The following is a 12090-nucleotide window of genomic DNA, read 5'->3' as shown; positions in this document are numbered from 1 at the left end:
GTTTTAAAGTCGATTCGATAACAAATGACGATAACGAACGGATTTCTCAGGTTTTTACTACATATGAACCCTTTTCACATTCTGCCATGCAACGCGGCTGCGAGTCCTCCTTTCATGCAAAATCTTAAGTTCCTAGCTCATGTCCAATGCACTAATGAAGGGTAAAAAGTCAATAATCGATACCTAAAACTTGAATTGTACTACTTCTTACTGGCTATTACATCAACTTGCAAGCTTTATCTGTATTCTACTATGGTGCTTTTAGTGTATCCGCAAACCGCAGAACGCGACATAGCTTTGCAGACTATAAGTACAACCGTTTCAGGGAGAAGAGCGGCCATTGTGAAGATCTGGCTTTAAGTCGATTCGATAACAAATGACGAAAAAGGACGGACTTCTCAGGTTTTTACTACATATGAACACTTTTCACATTCTCCCGTGCAACGCGGCTGCTAGTCCTCCTTTCATGCAAAATCTTAAGTTCCTAGCTCATGTCAAAAGCACCAAAGCCAGCAAAAAAGTCAATAATCGATAACTAAAACTTGAATTGTACTACTTCTTACTGGCTATTACATCAACTTAGAAGCTTCATCCGTGTTTTACTATGGTGCTTTTAGTGTCTCCTCATTCCGCAACACGCGACATAGCTTTGCAGACGATAAGTACAACTGTTTCAGAGAGAAGAGCGGCCAATGTGACGATCTGTTTTAAAGTCGATTCGATAACAAATGACGATAAGGAACGGATTTCTCAGGTTTTTACTACATATGAACCCTTTTCACATTCTGCCATGCAACGCGGCTGCGAGTCCTCCTTTCATGGAAAATCTTAAGGTCCTCGCTCATGTCCAAGGCACCAAAGAAGGGTAAAAAGTCAATAATCGATACCTAAAACTTGAATTGTACTACTTCTTACTGGCTATTACATCAACTTGCAAGCTTTATCGGTATTCTACTATGGTGCTTTTAGTGTCTCCGCAAACCGCAGGACGCGACATAGCTTTGCAGACGAAAAGTACAATCGCTTCAGAGAGAAGAGCGGCCAATGTGAAGATCTGGCTTTAAGTCGATTCGATAACAAATGACGAAAACGGACGGATTTCTCAGGTTTTTAGTACATATGAACACTTTTCACATTCTCCCTTGCAACGCGGCTGCTATTCCTCCTTTCATGCTGAATCTTAAGGTCCTAGCTCACGTCCAAGGAACCAAAGCATGCTAAAAAGTCAATAATCGATACCTAAAACTTGAACTGTACTACTATTTACTGGCTATTACATCAACTTAGAAGCTTCGTCTGCGTTCTACTATGGTGCTTTCAGTGTTTCCGCATACCGCAGAACTCTACATAGTTTTGCAGACGATAAGTACAACCGTTTCAGAGAGAAAAGCGGCCAATGTGACGAGTTGGCTTTAAGTCGATTCGATAACAAATGACGAAAACGGACGGATTTCACAGGTTTTTACTACATATGAACACTTTTCACATTCTCCCGTGCAACTCGGCTGTTAGTCCTCCTTTCATGCAAAATCTTAAGTTCCTAGCTCATTTCCAAGGCACCGAAGAAGGGTAAAAAAGTCAATAATCGATACCTAAAACTTGAATTGTACTACTTCTTACTGGCTATTACAACAACTTAGAAGCTTCATCTGTGTTCTACTATGGTGCTTTTAGTGTCTCCGCATACCGCAGCACGCGACATAGCTTTGCAGACGATAAGTACAACCGTTTCAGAGAGAAGAGCGGCAAATATGACGTACTGGCTTTAAGTCGATTCGATAACAAATGACGAAAACGGACGGATTTCACAGGTTTTTACTACATATGAACACTTTAACATTCTCCCACGCAACGCGCCTGCTAGTCTTCCTGTCATGCAAAATCTTTAGTTCCTAGCTCATGTCCAAGGCACCAAAGAAGGGTAAAAAGTCAATAATCGATACCTGGCTAATACACCAACTTACAAGCTTCATCTGTATTCTACAATTGTGCTTTTAGTGTCCCGTATAGCGCAGCACGCGACATAGCTCTGCAGACGATAAATGTAACCGTTTCAGAGAGAAGAGCGGCCAATGTGAAGATCTGGCTTTAAGCCGATTCGATAACATATGACGAAAACGGACGGATTTCTCTGGATTTTACTTCATATGGAAACTTTTCACATCCTCCCGTGCAACGCGGCTGCTAGTCCTCCTTTCATGCAAAATCTTAAGTTCCTAGCTCGTGTCCAAGGCACCAAAGAAGGGTAAAAAGTCAACAATCGTTACCTAAAACTTGAATTGCACTACTTCTTATTGGCTATTACATCAACTTGCAAGCTTTATCTGTATTCTACTATGGTGCTTTTAGTGTCTCCACAAACCGCAGCACGCGACATAGCTTTGCAGACGATAAGTACCACCGTTTCAGAGAGAAGAGCGGCCAATGTGAAGATCTGGCTTTAAGTCGATTCGATAACAAATGACCAAAACGGACAGATTTCTCAGGTTTTTAGTACATATGAACACTTTTCACATTCTCCCTTGCAACGCGGCTGCTAGTCCTCCTTTCATGCAGAATCTTAAGGTCCTAGCTCATGTCCAAGGCACCAAAGCCAGCTAAAAAGCCAATAATCGATAACTAAAACTTGAATTGTACTACTTCTTACTGGCTATTACATCAACTTAGAAGCTTCATCTGTGTATTACAATGGTGCATTTGCTGACTCCGCATACTGCAGCACGCGACATAGCTTTGCAGACAATAAATGTAACCGTTTCAGTCAGAAGTGATTCTAATGTGACGATCTGGCTTTAAGTCGATTCGATAACAAATGACGAAAAAGGACGGACTTCTCAGGTGTTTACTACATATGAACACTTTTCAATTTCTCCCGCGCAACGCGGCTGCTAGTCCTTTTTTCATGCAAAATATTAAGTTCCTAGCTCATGTCCAAGGCACAAGAGAAGGGAAAAAAGTCAGTAATCCATACCTAAAACTTGATTTGTACTATTTCTTACTGGCTATTACATCCACTTAAAAGCTTCGTTTGTGTTCTACAATTGTGCTTTTAGTGTGTCCGCATACCACAGCACGCGACATAGCTTTGCACACGATAAATGTAACTGTTTCAGACAGAAGAGCGGCCAATGTGACGATCTGGCTTTAAGTCGATTTGATAACAAATGACGAAAACGGATGGATTTCTCAGGTTTTTACTACATATCACCACTTTGCACATTCTCCCGTGCAACGCGGCTTCTAGTCCCACTTTCATGCAAAATCTTAAGTTCCTAGCTCATGTCCAAGGTACCAAAGAAGGGTAAAAAGTCAATAATCGATACCTAAAACTTGAATTGTACTACTTCTTACTGGCTATACATCAACTTAGAATCTTCATCTGTGTTCTACTATGGTGCTTTTGGTGTCTTCGCATACTGCAGCACGCGACATAGCTTTTCAGACGATAAGTACAACCATTTTAGAGAGAAGAGCGGCCAATGTGACGATCGGGCTTTAAGTCGATTCGATAACAAATGACCAAATCTGACGGATTTTTCAGGTTTTTACTACATATGAACACTTTTCACATCCTCCCGTGCAACTCGGCTGCTAGTCCTCCTTTCGTGCAGAATCTTAAATTCCTAGTTCATGTGCAAGGCACCAATGAAGGGTAAAAAGTCAATAATCGATACCTAAAACTTTAATTGTACTACTTCTTACTGGCTATTACATCAACTTGCAAGCTTTATCTGTATTCTACTATGGTGATTTTAGTGTCTCCACAAACCGCAGCACGCGACATAGCTTTGCAGACGATAAGTACAACCGTTTCAGAGAGAAGAGCGGCCAATGTGAAGATCTGGCTTTAAGTCGATTCGATAACAAATGACGAAAACGGACGGATTTCTCAGGTTTTTAGTACATATGAACACTTTTCACATTGTCAGTTGCAACGCGGCTGCTAGTCCTCCTTTCATGCAGAATCTTAAGGTCCTAGCTCATGTCCAAGGCACCAAAGCCAGCTAAAAATTCAATAATCGATAACTAAAACTTGAATTGTACTACTTCTTACTGGCTATTACATCAAATTAGAAGCTTCTTCTGTGTATTACAATGGTGCATTTGCTGTCTCCGCATACTGCAGCACGCGACATAGCTTTGCAGACAATAAATGTAACCGATTCAGTCAGAAGTGATTCTAATGTGACGATCTGGCTTTAAGTCGATTCGATAACAAATGATGAAAAGTGGCGGATTTCTCATGTTTTTACCACATATGAAAACTTTTCACATTCTCCCATGCAACGCGGCTGATAGTCCCCCTTTCATGCAAAATCTTAAGTTCAAAGCACATGTCCAAGGTAGCAAAGAAGGGTAAAAAGTCAATAAATGATACCTAAAACTTGAATTGTACTACTTTTGAATGGCTATTACATCAACTTAGAAGTTCATCTGTGTTCTACTATGGTGTTTTTAGCGTCTCCGCATACCGCAGCACGCGACATAGCTTTGCAGACGATAAGTACAACCGTTTCAGAGAGAAGAGCGGCCAATGTGTAGATCTGGCTTTAAGTCGATTCGATAACAAATGACGAAAACGGACCGATTTCTCAGGTTTTTACTACATATGCACACATTTCAATTTCTCCCGCGCAACGCGGCTGCTAGTCCTTTTTTCATGCAAAATCTTAAGTTCCTAGCTCATGTCCAAGGCACAAGAGAAGGGTAAAAAGTCAATAATCGATACCTAAAACTTGAATTGTACTACTTCTTACTGGCTATTACATCAACTTAGAAGTTTCATCTGTGTCCTACTATGGTGCTTTTAGTGTCTCCGCATACCGCTGCACGCGACATAGCTCTGCAGACGATAAGTACAACCGTTTCAGAGAGAAGAGCGGCCAATGTGACGATCTGGCTTTAAGTCAAATCGATAACAAATGACGAAAACGGACAGATTTCTCAGGTTTTTACTACAGATGAAAACTTTTCACATTCTCCCGTGCAACCCGGCTGCTAGTCCTCCTTTGATGCAAAATCTTAAGTTCCTAGCTCATGTCCAAGGCATCAAAGAAGGATAAAAAGTCAATAATCGCTACCTAAATCTGGAATTGTACTACTTCTTACTGGCTATTACATGAACTTAGAAGCTTCATCTGTGTTCTACTATGGTGCTTTTAGTGTCTCCGCATACCGCAGCACGCGGCATAGCTTTGCAGACGACAAGTACAACCGTTTCAGAGAGAAGAGCGGCCAATGCGACGATCTGGCTTTAAGTCGATTCGATAACAAATGACGAAAGCGGACAGATTTCTCAGGTTTTTGCTACTTATGAAAACTCTTCACATTCTTCCGTGCAACGCGGCTGCTAATCCTCCTTTCATGCAAAACCTTACGTTCCTAGCTCATGTATAAGGCAACAAAGAAGGGTAGAAAGTCAATAATGGATACCTAAAACTTGAATTGTACTACTTCTTACTGGCTATTACATCAATTTAGAAGCTTCATCTGTGTTCTACTATGGTGCTTTTAGTGTCTCCGCATACCGCAGCACGCGACATAGCTTTGCAGACGAAAAATACAACCATTTCAGTAGGAAGAGCGGCCAATGTGACGATCTGGCTTTAAGTCGATTCGACAACAAATGACGAAAACGGACGGATGTCTCAGGTTTTTACTACATATGACCACTTTCCACATTCTCCCGTGCAACGCGGCTGCTAGTCCCACTTTCATGCAAAATCTTAAGTTCCTAGCTCATGTCCAAAGTACCAAAGAAGGGTAAAAAGTCAATAATCGATACCCAAAAATTTGAATTGTACTACTCCTTACTGGCTATTACATCAACTTAGAAGCTTCATCTGTGTTCTACTATGGTGCTTTTGGTGTCTTCGCATACTGCAGAACGCGACATAGCTTTTCAGACGATAAGTACAACCATTTTAGAGAGAAGAGCGGCCAATGTGACGATTGGGCTTTAAGTCGATTCGATAACAAATGACGAAAACGGACGGATTTCTCAGGTTTTTACTACATATGAACAATTTTCACATTCTCCCGTGCAACGCGGATGCTAGTCCTCCTTTCATGCAAAATCATAAGTTCCTAGCTCATGTACAAGGCACCAAAGAAGGGTAGAAAGTCAATAATCGATACTTAAAACTTGAATTGTACTACTTCTTACTGGCTATTACATCAACTTAGAAGATTCATCTGTGTTCTACTATGGTGCTTATAGTGTCTCCGCATACCGCAGCACGCGACATAGCTTTGCAGATGATATGACACCCGTTTCAGAGAGAAGAGCGGCCAATGTGACGATCTGGCTTTAAGTCGATTAGATAACAAATGACGAAAACGGACGGATTTCACAGGTTTTTAATACATATGACCACTTTCCACATTCTCCCGTGCAACGCGGCTGCTAGTCCCACTTTCATGCAAAATCTTAAGTTCCTAGCTGATGTCCAAGGTACCAAAGAAGGGTAAAAAGTCAATAATCGATACCTAAAACTTGAATTGTACTACTTCTTACTGGCTATTACATCAACTTAGAAGCTTCATCTGTGTTCTACAATGGTGCTTTTGGTGTCTTCGCATACTGCAACACGCGACATAGCTTTTCAGACGATAAGTACAACCATTTTAGAAAGAAGAGCGGCCAATGTGACGATCGTTCTTTAAGTCGATTCGATAACAATTGACGAATACGGACGGATTTCTCAGGTTTTTACTACATATGAACACTTTTCACATTCTCCCGTGCAACTCGGCTGCTAGTCCTCCTTTCATGCACAATCTTAAGGTCCTTGCTCATGTCCAAGGCAGCAAAGAAGGGTAAAAAGTCAATAATCGATACCTAAAACTTGAATTGTACTACTTTTGAATGGCTATTACATCAACTTAGATGCTTCATCTGTGTTCTACTATGGTGCTATTAGCGTCTCCGCATACCGCAGCACGCGACATAGCTTTGCAGACGATAAGTACAACCGTTTCAGAGAGAAGAGCGGCCAATGTGTAGATCTGGCTTTAAGTCGATTCGATAACAAATGACGAAAACGGACGGATTTTTCAGGGATTTTACTACATATGAAAACTTTTCATATTCTCCCGTGCAACGCAGCTGCTAGTCCTCCTTTCATTCAAAATCTTAAGTTCCTAGCTCATGTCCAAGGCACCAAAGAAGGGTAAAAAGTCAATAATCGATACCTAAAACTTGAATTGTACTACTTCTTACTGGCTATTACATCAACTTAGAAGCTTCATCTGTGTTCTACTATGGTGCTTTTAGTGTCTCCGCATACCGCAGCACGCGACATAGCTTTGCAGACGACAAGTACAACCGTTTCAGAGAGAAGAGCGGCCAATGTGACGATCTGGCTTTAAGTCGATTCGATAACAAATGACGAAAACGGACGGATTTCTCTGGTTATTACTACATACGAACGCTTTTCACATTCTCCCGTGCAACGGGGCTGCTAGTCCTCCTTTGATGCAAAATCTTAAGTTCGTAGCTCATGTCGAATGCACCAAAGAAGGGTAAAATGTCAATAATCTATACCTAAAGCTTGAATTTTTTTACTTCTTACTGGCTATTACATCAACTTAGAAGCTTCATCTGTGTTCTATTATGGTGCTTTTAGTGTCTCCGCATACCACAGCACGCGACATAGCTTTGCAGACGATATGACAACCGTTTCAGAGAGAAGAGCGGCCAATGTGACGATCTGGCTTTAAGTCGATTCGATAACAAATGACGAAAACGGACAGATTTCACAGGTTCTTACTACATATGAAAATTTTTCACATTCTCCTGTGTAACGCGGCTGTTAGTCCTCGTTTGATGCAAAATCTTAAGTTCCTTGCTCATGTCCAAGGCACCAAAGAAGGGTAAAAAGTCAATAATCGATACGTAATACTTGAATTGTACTACTTTTTACTGGCTATTACATCAACTTAGAAGCTTCATCTGTGTTCTACTATGGTGCTTTTAGTGTCTCCGCATACCGCAGCACGCGACACAGCTAAGCAGTCGATAAATGTAACTGTTTCAGACGGAAGTGCGGCCAGTGTGACGATCTGGCTTTAAGTCGATTCGATAACAAATGACGACAACGGAGGGATTTCTCAGGTTTTTACTACATATGAACACTTTTCTCATTCTCCCGTGCAACGCGGCTGCTAGTCCTCCTTTCATGCAAAATCATAAGTTCCTAGCTCATGTACAAGGCACCAAAGAAGGGTAGAAAGTCAATAATCGATACTTAAAACTTGAATTTTACCACATCTTACTGGCTATTACATCAACTTAGAAGCTTCATCTGTGTTCTACTATGGTGCTTATAGTGTCTCCGCATACCACAGCACGCGACATAGCTTTGCAGACAATAAGTACAACCCTTTCAGAGAGAAGAGCGGCCAATGTGACGATCTGGCTTTAAGTCGATTCGATAACAAACGACGAAAACGGACGGACTTCTCAGGTTTTTACTATATATGAACACTTTTCACATTCTCATGTGCAACTCGGCTCCTAGTCCTCCTTTCATGCAGAACCTTAAGGTCCTAGCTCATGTCGAAGGCACGAAAGCCAGCTAAAAAGTCAATAATAGATACCTGAAACTTGAATTGTACTACTTCTTACTGGCAATTACATCAACTTAGAAGCTTCATCTGTGTTCTATTATAGTGCTTTTAGTGTCTCCGCATACCGCAGCACGCGACATAGCTTTGCAGACGATATGACAACCGTTTCAGAGAGAAGAGCGGCCAATGTGACGATCTGGCTTTAAGTCGATTCGATAACAAATGACGAAAACGGACGGATTTCTCAGGTTTTTAATACATATGACCACTTTCCACATTCTCCCGTGCAACGCGGCTGCTAGTCCCACTTTAATGCAAAATCTTAAGTTCCTAGCTGATGTCCAAGGTAGCAAAGAAGGGTAAAAAGTCAATAATCTATACCTAAAACTTGAATTGTACTACTTCTTACTGGCTATTACATCAACTTAGAAGCTTCATCTGTGTTCTACTATGGTGCTTTTGGTGTCTTCGCATACTGCAGCACGGGACATAGCTTTTCAGACGATAAGTACAACCATTTTAGAGAGAAGAGCGGCCAATGTGACGATCGGGCTTTAAGTCGATTCGATAACAAATGACGAAAACGGACGGATTTCTCAGGTTTTTACTACATATGAACACTTTTCACATTCTCCCGTGCAACTCGGCTTCTAGTCCTCCTTTCATGCAGAACCTTAAGGTCCTAGTTCATGTCCAAGGCAGCAAAGAAGGGTAAAAAGTCAATAATCGATACCTACAACTTGAATTGTACTACTTTTGAATGGCTATTACATCAACTTAGATGCTTCATCTGTGTTCTACTATGGTGGTTTTAGCGTCTCCGCATACCGCAGCACGCGACATTGCTTTGCTGACGTTAAGTACAACCGTTTCAGAGAGAAGAGCGGCCAATGTGACGATCTGGCTTTAAGTCGATTCGATAACAAATGACGAAAACGGACGGATTTTTCAGGGATTTTACTACATATGAACACTTTTCATATTCTCCCGTGCAACGCGGCTGCTAGTCCTCCTTTCATGCAAAATCTTAAGTTCCTAGCTCATGTCCAAGGCACCAAAGAAGGGTAAAAAGTCAATAATCGATACCTAAAACTTGAATTTTACTACTTCTTACTGAATATTACATCAACTTAGAATCTTCATCTGTGTTCTACTATGGTGCTTTTAGTGTCTCTGCATACCGCAGCACGCGACATAGCTTTGCAGACGATAAATGTAACCGTTTCAAACAGAAGTGCGGCCAGTGTGACGATCTGGCTTTAAGTCGATTCGATAACAAATAAGGAAAACGGACGGATTTCTCAGGTTTTTGCTACTTATGAACACTTTTCACATTCTAGCGTGCAACGCGGCTGCTACTCCTCCTTTCATGCAAAATCATAAGTTCCTAGCTCATGTCCAAGGCACCAAAGAAGGGTAAAAATTCAATAATCGATACCTAAAACTTGAACTGTACTACTACTTACTGGCTATTACATCAACATAGAAGCTTCATCTGTGTTCTACTATGGTGCTTTTAGTGTCTCCGCATACCGCAGCACGCGACATAGCTTTGCAGACGAAAAATACAACCATTTCAGAGAGAAGAGCGGCCAATGTGACGATCTGGCTTTAAGTCGATTCGATAACAAATGACGATAACGGACGGATTTCTCAGGTTTTTACTACATACGAACGCTTTTCACATTCTCCCGTGCGACGGGGCTGCTAGTCCTCCTTTGATGCAAAATCTTAAGTTCGTAGCTCATGTCGAAGGCACCAAAGAAGTGTAAAAAGTCAATATTCGATACCTAAAGCTTGAATTTTTCTACTTCTTACTGGCAATTACATCAACTTAGAAGCTTCATCTGTGTTCTACTATGGTGCTTTTAGTGTCTCCGCATACCGCAGCAAGCGACTTAGCTTTGCACACGATACGTACAACCATTTTAGAGAGAAGAGCGGCCAATGTGACAATCTGGCTTTAAGTCGATTCGATAACAAATGACGAAAACGGACAGATTTCTCAGGTTCTTACTACATATGAAAATTTTTCACATTCTCCCGTGCAAGCGGCTGTTAGTCCTCGTTTGATGCTAAATCTTAAGTTCCTAGCTCATGTCCAAGGCACCAAAGAAGGGTAAAAAGTCAATTATCGATACGTAAAACTTGAATTGTACTACTTCTTACTGGGTATTACATCAACTTAGAAGCTTCATCTGTGTTCTTCTATGGTGCTTATAGTGTCTCCGCATACCACAGCACGCGACATAGCTTTGCAGACAATAAGTACAACCCTTTCAGAGAGAAGAGCGGCCAATGTGACGATCTGGCTTTAAGTCGATTCGATAACAAACGACGAAAACGGACGGATTTCTCAGGTTTTTACTACATATGAAGACCTTTCACATTCTCCCGTGCAACTCGGCTCCTAGTCCTCCTTTCATGCAGAACCTTAAGGTCCTAGCGCATGTCGAAGGCACCAAAGCCAGCTAAAAAGGCAATAATCGATACCTGAAACTTGAATTGTACTACTTCTTACTGGCAATTACATCAACTTAGAAGCTTCATCTGTGTTCTATTATGGTGCTTTTAGTGTCTCCGCATACCGCAGCACGCGACATAGCTTTGCAGACGATAATTACCACCGTTTCAGAGAGAAGAGCGGCCAATGTGACGATCTGGCTTTAAGTCGATTCGATAACAAATGACGAAAACGGACGGATTTCTCAGGTTTTTACTATATATGAACACTTTTCACATTCTCCCGTACAACTCGGCTGCTAGTCCTCCTTTCATGCAGAATCTTAAGGTCCTAGCTCATGTCCAAGGCAGCAAAGAAGGGTAAAAGGTCTAAAATCGATACCTAAAACTTGAATTGTACTTCTTCTTACTGGCTATACATCAACTTAGAAGCTTCATCTGTGTTCTACTATGGTGCTTTTAGTGTCTCCGCATACCGCAGCACGCGACATAGCTTTGCAGACAATAAATGTAACCGTTTCAGTCAGAAGAGCGGCCAATTTGACGATCTGGCTTTAAGTCGATTCGATAACAAATGACGAAAGCTGACAGATTTCATAGGTTTTTACTACATATGAAAACTTTTCACATTCTCCCGTGCAACGCGGCTGCTAGTCCTCTTTTCATGCAATATCATAAGTTCCTAGCTCAAGTCCAAGGCACCAAAGAAAGGTAAAAAGTCAATAACCTATACCTAAAACTTGAATTGTACTACTTCTTACTGGCTATTACATAAATTTAGAAGCTTCATCTGTGTTCTACTATGGTGTTTTTAGTGTCTCCGCATACCGCAGCACGCGACATAGCTTTGCAGACGAAAAATACAACCATTTCAGAGAAAAGAGCGGCCAATGTGACGATCTGGCTTTAAGTCGATTCGATAACAAATGACGAAAACGGACGGATTTCTCAGGATTTTACTACATACGAACGCTTTTCACATTCTCCCGTGCAACGGGGCTGCTAGTCCTCCTTTGATGCAAAATCTTAAGTTCCTAGCTCATGTCCAAGGCACCA

The sequence above is a fragment of the Schistocerca gregaria genome, chromosome 11 (assembly GCF_023897955.1).
Source record: "Schistocerca gregaria isolate iqSchGreg1 chromosome 11, iqSchGreg1.2, whole genome shotgun sequence".
NCBI lineage: Eukaryota > Metazoa > Arthropoda > Insecta > Orthoptera > Acrididae > Schistocerca > Schistocerca gregaria.
Note: the sequence above shows the minus strand (reverse complement) of the source record.